This window comes from Triticum aestivum, chromosome 1A (genome assembly GCF_018294505.1).
Source record: "Triticum aestivum cultivar Chinese Spring chromosome 1A, IWGSC CS RefSeq v2.1, whole genome shotgun sequence".
Taxonomy (NCBI): domain Eukaryota; kingdom Viridiplantae; phylum Streptophyta; class Magnoliopsida; order Poales; family Poaceae; genus Triticum; species Triticum aestivum.
The window spans coordinates 528,196,491-528,205,454 of record NC_057794.1 but is presented as its reverse complement, the minus strand read 5'-3'; positions in this window follow the sequence as shown (position 1 = coordinate 528,205,454).

Sequence of the window (8,964 nt, the reverse complement as noted above, 5' to 3'; positions counted from 1 at the left end):
TGAAATCCGTCGATGATTGGGTTGAGAACCAATGCGGCGAAGCCGCCATGACGGATGCTAGTGGGATGGTCCCTCCGATCAAAAGTGATCGGGCAGGAGGACCATGGGTTGAACTTTGGGGCGACTGGCTCCATCGCGTATACCTCCCGTAGCGCACGCTTCCGCTCCCGCTTGGGAATATGGGTTGCGTATATCATGTTCACTGTCCGCACTTGTGGGGGAAAGCCCTTCTGTCCATTGTTGTTCGGCGGCTTGGTCTCCTCGTCGTCGCTGTGCATCCCCTTGTCTCTGTTTTCGGCTCTTAACTTGCCTGTCTGCTTGAACACCCAACAATCCCTGTTGGTGTGATTGGCTGGCTTTTCAGGGGTGCCATGTATCTGGCACAAGCGATCAAGTATTCGGTCCAAACTGGACGGGCCCTGAGTATTCTTTTTGAATGCCTTTTTCCGCTGACCGGATTTATAGTCTCTGAATCCGGCATTGACTGCCGTGTCTTCATTGCTGTTGCTGTTAACGCGGCATTTTTGGTTGTTACGACGTGTCCTGCCACTTTTGTCCTTGGTATCCGAATTACCAGGGTTCTTTGATAAGTTGTTACTACGAGCTAGCCATCTATCTTCACCCACGCAAAAGCGGGTCATGAGTGTCGTGAGGGCTGCCATGGATTTCGGCTTTTCCTGTCCTAGGTGCCGGGCAAGCCACTCATCGCGGATGTTATGCTTGAAGGCTGCTAGGGCCTCTGCGTCCGGACAGTCGACTATCTGGTTTTTCTTTGTTAGGAACCATGTCCATAATTGTCTGGCTGATTCTTATGTGGCTTAAGTCGTTGGCATCCGGCGGTTGCACGTAAGTGCCCTGGAAGTTGTCGAGGAATGCGGCTTCCAGGTCCTCCCAAGAACTAATTGAGTCTGCTGGCAAGCTTTTAAGCCAATGCCGGGCCGGTCCTTTAAGTTTGAGCGGGAGGTACTTGATGGCGTGTAGATCATCGCCGCGTGCCATGTGGATGTGAAGGAGATAATCCTCAATACATACCGCCGGGTCTGTGGTGCCATCGTATGATTCGATGTTTATGTGTTTAAAGCCCTCTGGGATTTTATGATCCATTACTTCATTCGTGAAGCATAGCGGGTGTGCGGCGCCTCTGTACTGGGCTATATCACGACGCAGCTCGGAAGAGCTATGTATGTTGTGTTCGGCCCGACCGGATTTGTTGTATCCGGCGTGATGATCATTGTCACATGCCGTAGGGCGCCTGTGCGATCCGTAGATCTTTCTTGTCTGTCTTTCCTTGTCCTCTAGTATGTCTCGCAGGTCGGGCGCATTTTCCCGTGCCTTAGTTGTGCGGCGTCGGGGCATGGCTTGGGTGGAGGGTTGATAGGCCTCTCTGTCACGGCCACGAGGTGGCCGGTCTGCTATGTCATGCGCTGGTGATGTAGGTGCTTCCTCCTCTGATCGGGGTAGTGACCTGCGCTTCGGGTTACTCTTGGAGGGGTGTTCGAGTTCATACTCTTCGGCCACAAGGACTTCATTCCATCTGTCAGCTAGCAAATCTTGGGCAGCTTTAAGCTGTTGCTGCTTTTTCTTGGGGCTGCTTGCCATGGCTAAAAGCTTGTGTCTAAAACGCTCTTGTTCGGCGGGGTCTGATGGTATGACGAATTCGTCGTCATCGAGGCTTGCCTCGTCTTCGGAGGGAGGCGTATAGTTATCATCCTCGACCTCTCGGTCTGCTGCTCTCTCATGAGGGCTGACTTCTCCATCTTCCTGTGCCGAATCTTGCTGGGGTGGGTGTTCTTCGGCGCTATCCAGGGTAGTATTATCTCCCGTGCCGGAATCACCGTTTTTGCTTTGGCGGGATTTAGAGTGGCACCGCTGACGCCGGCGCTTTGGCTGTTTCTTGGGGGCGTCATCCCCCATTGTTCCATCGCCATCTCCATCTTTTGGAGTATCCACCATGTATATGTCATATGATGAGGTGGCGTTCCAGCGCCCTACAGGTGCTGGTTCCTGTTCGTCTCGTATATCGTCGTCCATGTCGTCGATGTCTTCGGAGCCGAAGTCAAGTATGTCGGTTAAATCGTCGACAGTGGCTACAAAGTGGGTGGTTGGTGGGTTTTTAATTTCCTCACCGTCCGTATCCCACCCTTGCTGACCGTAGTTCGGCCAGGGCTCTCCTGATAAAGAGAGAGACTTAAGGGAATTTAGGATGTCGCCAAAAGGCGAATGCTGAAAGATGTCCGCGGCGGTGAACTCCATTACCGGCGCCCAATCGGATTCGATTGGCAGGGGTGCGGGGGGCTCGGAGTTTGGAGAGGAATCCGGCTCCTCGGAGTCTCGGGCCACACGGAGTGCGGGGCTGGAGTTCGGCTCGATCGCCTCTGAGATAGCAGCCCCTGAGGCAGCGTCCAACTGCTGATCCTCAATCTGCGCAGTAGGTTCCGAATCAATGGTCGAAACCGATGCATGTGCGGCCTCCAAGGCACTGTTCGGCAGCGGAGCTATATCATGCCCATCGAGACAGTGCGGCACGCTTGGCTGTGGCTCGAATCCGTTAAAGATCAAGTCCCCGCGGATGTCAGCCATGTAGTTTAGGCTTCCAAACCTGACCTGATGGCCAGGGGCGTAGCTTTCGATCTACTCAAGGTGGCCAAGCGAATTGGCCCGCAGTGCGAAGCCGCCGAAGACGAAGATCTATCCGGGGAGAAAAGTCTCACCCTGGACCGCATCGTTGTTGAAGATCGAAGGAGCCATCGGGCCTAAAGGTGACGACATAGAGGAACTCTCAAGGAAAGCACCAATATCAGTGTCAAAACTGGCGGATCTTGGGTAGGGGGTACCGAACTATGCGTCTAGGCCGGATGGTAATAGGAGACTGGGGACACTTTGTTTTACCCAGGTTCGGGCCCTCTCGATGGAGGTAAAACCCTACTCCTACTTGATTAATATTGATGATATGAGTAGTACAAGAGTAGATCTACCACGAGATCCAGGAGGCTAAACCCTAGAAGCTAGCCTATGGTATGATTGTTGTGTATGGAGTTGATTCTGTCCTACGGACTACAACCCTCCAGTTTATATAGACACCGGATAGGGTTAGGGTTACATAGAGTCGGTTACAATGGTAGGAGATCTTGAATATCCGCATCGCCAAGCTTTCCTTCCACCCCAAGGAAAGTCCCATCCGGACACGGGACGAAGTCTTCAATCTTGTATCTTCATAGTCCAGGAGTCCGGCTGAAGGTATAGTCCGGGTATCCGAACACCCCCTAATCCAGGACTCCCTCAGGCCTACTAGTGACGCACCAGTTTTGCCTACTAATGGCACACTACTGGTGTTTTTTTACTAATGGCGCACCACTGGTGCGCCATTAGTATCTGGTATACTAATGGCGCACCACCCCGTGCGCCATTAGTATAGGCCACCATGCGCCATTAGTATCTGGCATACTAATGGCGCACTGTGGGGTGATGCGCCATTAGTATGAATATTAGTTTTTTTTTACTTTTCTGAATTTTGCACAGGTTACAAAATATATTATTGGACAGAATATAGACAGCACCCCACAGCAAGAGCAGATTCATCGAATACAATAGAAGATTAGTCTCCGAATACAATTCATCATATTAGTCTCCGAATTCAAAAGACCGAACAAAGATAGAACATTACAAGTCTCGAGACCGCGAGTAGCGAGTTTGTCGGAAGTAATACTAAGATAGAACATTACAAGTCTCGAACCAACCCTACTTAATTGTTCTTAGCACATGATCATCAGTATTAGGCAGGACCTAAATACCCTATTTAAGGTAAAATAGCATAAAACAATATAGACCCTGACTCTCCATTGTGGAGAATTGAGATCATCCTGTCTCCAATTCTTGCGCTTCACTTCCTTTTGCTTCCAAGAACCTCCTTACGACTGTCCCTACATTTTTCCATCCTTTGATTTTCATGTCTCCACTTCTTTTATAAATCTTGTATGGACAGTTGAGATTCGTAGGATGACCTGGCTATATGTTGAAAACATTAAGACTACCTTTCTTATACATCAAATGAGGCACACAATTCTCTGGGACTATCTGTTGAAAAACATAGTAATAACTTCATAGTTAGCAATGATGTACTAGTTTTAGAAGTATGCAAAAGATGCACGGATGTCGTAATAGTAAAAATCTTACCAGGGTATCTCCATGGTAGTTACCGTAGTTGAACACATGCACTAGTGGCACGTATTTACCATAATGTTGAGGAGTTTCATTGTGGATATTGTAATTCTCAATGTCAGTACAAAATCCGACCAGATGATTTTTCTCCTTGTAAGTTGTTAATTCGGAGCCATCGGTGTAGTGGGTTTTGTCTACCATCTCCCGCACATTCTTTGAATAATAAAAATAAGCTGTCAATGGAAATAAGCTGTCAACTATTTTGAAATAAACAATATAAATTAGCTAATAACTATGTTTGAGAAACTCACATAGCGGTAGAACTGGAGGCGTATCAACAAGGACCCAAATGTCCATATTGTCTTGGTCGATGTCAGGATTACCAAGATCCATGGTGATAAGCATACCCTCATCAAAACCATACATATTGCAAAATGCTTCCCAATTTTTGCAACCAAAATGGGTTACGCTCTCAGAATTATATAGATTTACTTCAAAGTCCACATCGTGATGAGTCCTTAGGTGAATTTTCTTTGTTTCAGAAATTTCATGGTCTTCAAAATCCATCCTCTCCAAGACATAGCGTCTTGCATGGCATGGGATAAGCTATACTCGAATTGTAAAAGATGAAAATTACACATTGAAATAGTTGAAGTCATGCTTAATTATGAAAATAACACTTGTCGTCGTTGTGTACCATTTCAACTTCGAAGGTCTCCTCGAGCTTAATGCTGAAGCGCTGATCATCGTCCAGGTGAGGCATGTCGCACAAACCTCGATCGTCGTGGCACCAGTCGCACTCCCTCGGGAGACTTTCGTCGTCCGATGACGATGACGACATATTCTACATTCATAATTCAAAACTACATCATTTAGGGTTTGTCGACACCGAGGCATCCTAAAAGCTAAGCTTTTATCATTTAGGGTTTGTCGATGCTGAGGCACCCTAAAAGCCTAAGCTTTCATCATTTAGGTTCTTATCGACACCGAGGCACCCTAAAAGCCAAGGTTTTATCATTTAGGGTTTGTCGACGTCGAGGCACCCTAAAAGCCTAAGCTTTCATCATTTAGGTTCTTATCGACACCGAGGCACCCTAAAACCTATGGTTTAATGCATCAATAATAAAGGGGCAGTTGATCCTACTTAATTAAGTACTAAGATACCCCGGCGCATGCATTATTCGCAAGTACCCTATATGTCCTATTTTTAGCAAAGTCATGCCAAAATTCATGGAAAATTTTAGCATGACCTTTGCTGAAAATAGGACATATGGAGTACCCGAATTTGCCGGAACGGAAGTTAATCCACATTCTGGCAAACTCAAGGTCCTCTCGGGTTACCTGCAAAATCATTATCCCCGCGTAATGAAGTCGCCAATGGGTCATTTCAGAAGATCACAAGTAGCTTCATCACAAGTACAACATCATCACAAGTAGCATCATCAGAAGATCACAAGTAACACACTTTGGTGTTCTAGTTACAAAACAAAACTGACATGATTCTAGATGTCATAATCAGATCAAAATTTCAAACCACACACTTACTTTCAACTATAAACGAAACTGACTTGCTGTTAATGAACAGTGGCTAAAGATATATAAAACTCCATTGCAAATGTGCCATGTCAATAAAACAACTCATGGAAGTAACTACTAGCAGCATGTCATTATCATGGCAGTCCACTATATATTTTTATGACAAAATACATCATTATCAGGGCACATTATGGCCATTTTCTTACATGATGATAACTGTACCTAACTGAATTTTTTGACAGTAGGGCACATTATGGCCATTAGAAGGTTATCCACCTTTGTGAAATTCTGAGGATGCCAAACTACAGTCACCTCAAATATGTCCTTTGTAAGGTTAACAAGGCAGAATGGCATTACCTCAAACATCATTCGGGAAGCTTGAGGAGGGGTGGTAGTGGAGAGGAGGAACTAATCTGGGACGGCAGTGGAGAGGGCGGCGAGGAGGAGGGGTGGTGACCTTCACGGAGGATCTCTCAACATCTTTGGAGGAGGGGACCTGCTTCCAAAAGCAAGAAAAACACAATTAATGTGGCTGGCGATCTTACTGCCCAAAATCCACACATGGAGGCTGCTGAATTGAAGATAAAATACAGTTAACGGGAGGCAGACAAGGAGGAGGACTTACCCTTGTCGTTGCCAATGAGCGGCGCCTCTGGGTCACGCCGCCATCGGGGGGGGGGGGCGCAGGGCGCGGGGATGTGAGCGGCGAAGGGGGGAAGGTCCGTAGCCCAGTGTCAGCGGCGGCGCCGCTGCCATCGTTCACCAAGACGGAGGGGGTAGCGGGGCAGGAACCGACCGAGACGTTGGCGAGGGAGTCGGAGGGGGAGGAGAGCAGGTCGGAGCGCAGCGTCGGCGGCCAAAAGTGGAGGGCAGGCGGCGTCGGCGGCCAAAACCCTAATGTCGGCGGCGAAATGGAGGAGGGCGGCGGCGAGTGGGGCACGAGGCCGAAGGCGACGGACGAGTGGAGGAGGAGGGGGGCTTACGGGCGGAGCAGACCGGGCGGCGGCGTAGTGGGTCGGCGGCGAGGCCCGAGACGGCGAGGTGGGGCGCGGGGGTTGTCGGAGCGGACGGGTGTGGAGTGAGGGGGGAAGTGGTGGGAGGGACGAAGGGATCGGGCGAATTAGGGGGAAGATTACTAATGGCGCACCCACTGGCGGTGCACCATTAGCTAGGAGGAAAAACTTAGTAACGGCGCACTGTCTACATGATGCGCCATTAGTATGTTTGGAAAAATGAAAAAAAATTCTTACTAGTGGCGCACCATGTATCTGGTGCGCCATTAGTGTCTTCCACACTAATGGCGCAACTGCACATGGTGCACCACTTCTATATTGTAGTAGCACACCACATGTCAGGTGCGCCATTAGTGTCAATTCCATCTATAGCCCTTTTCCTAGTAGTGAACCCTTCCCCTGCCTCGAGTTCTAACACGCAAAGCCCAGGTCAGGTGCTCCGGATCTTCAATCATGTCCGGATCCAGCCTTCAAGGCCGATGGATTCCCTCCTCATGGAAGAGGATATCAAGAAGTTGAGGGAGGCCAGATACCTGACCGCCGAGGTTTCGCATCGGTTGCCTGCCCGAGGGCAGGTCGTCCCTACTCCTGAACCCAACAAAGACGTCGTGTTCATCTCCCACTTCCTCCGAGGTCTAGGCCATGCTCTGGATCCCTTCGTAAGGGGTTTGATGTTCTATTACGGGCTAGACTTCCATGATCTAGCCCCGGATTCCTTTCTCCACATCTCGGCATTTATTGTTGTGTGTGAGGCCTTCCTCCGCATTGCCCCTTACTTTCGCCTGTGGCTCAAGACCTTTGACGTGAAGCTGAAGACGGTCAAAGGGCAGCATGTAGCATGCGGAGGCGCATTAATAAGCAAGATCACTGGAGCTCCATGGCCAAAGGGTTCCTTTCCAGAGGTGTCCGGATTATGGCAACAAGAGTGGTTTTACATCACGGCTCCCAGAAGTGCCAAGTGGGCGGTTGCCCCAGCTTTCCGCTCGGCCCTCCACCACAACTGATGTCATGGATTAGCAGAGGGCTGAGCTGGGGTCCAGCCAAGGACGTGTCTGTACTGCAGAGCCGCATTCAAGATCTCTTCGAAGGAGATTTCAGTCTGGTTATGGTGGTGCAAGTCATGCTGGTTCGATGAATCTAGCCATGCAAATGCCGACCCCTCCACATGTGGGAGTTCAACCCAGAAGGACCGCGCTCTATTCAGAATTTCCTCGGCCTGACGCACGAGGAGATGTATAAATCATTCTTCGGACCCCAAATAAAGGGTACGGATACTATCGAGGACGTGGGCCTGAGCAGCAACCGCATCGCCGAACAGGTAAGTAATCCTCTAGCCGAACACGCCGTCTTTTATATATCATGACTTCATTCTGAGAAATTGCTCTTTGACCAGGACTGGCTAACAAAGGCGAAGATGATTCGGTGTATGGCCCCCCTTCCTAAGGGTTTGGAAAATCTGGTACTGGAAAAGATGCTCGAGCTAGCACCTTGCCCGGAGCCCTCAAAGGAAGATAAAGGGGGGAATAACGAGGGAGAGAGCGGGCCCCCATCACTACCAATTCCATCCAAGGGAATGAGCGCCTCCGTGAAGGAGGATAACCAAGGGGAAGAATCCGACCTTATCTCGCTTTGGGGAAGGAAGAGGACTGCCTTTGAAGATCCGGAAATTATTGTTTCCAAACGGGAGAAGAAATCTCCACCAGAGGGTCCTGCCTTGGAGGGTGCTCTTGCCGCATAAAGTCCGCGCGGGGATCAGCCCTCCAACGAGCGGTAAGTAATCAAAAAGTACTTTAATAGTGAAGATATACTACCTTACCTCTGAGGAAAATAACCGAAGCCTTTATCTTGTAGTTTGTACCTTAGCCCCTCTCAGTAGAGCTCGTCTTCGGGGGATCTTCTTCCGGAGATGATGGAGAGAGAAACGCCTCCCCCGGACTCCCCCGCTCAAGAAGCGGGTGACCTTGAAGTGTCGTCATGAAGGGCCTCTTCGGATCCGGTGAGGCCAGAAGATAATCCTATAGTCACCCGAAGTCCCCAGCGTTCGGCTCTTGAAGAGAGCAAACAAAAGAGTCCAGCACCGTCTGGTATGCGGTCGGACGTACTGAGGGAGCTATTGGAGCGAGCAGCTATCTCAGAAGAACACCGTACATTGATGGGTACGGTGATGGAAATAATTTCATCCGCCAAAAGCGGAATGCATGAAGCCTTTATGAGTCTACTGACAGGCTTTGAGGTACGTGAAATGATATACTTTTTG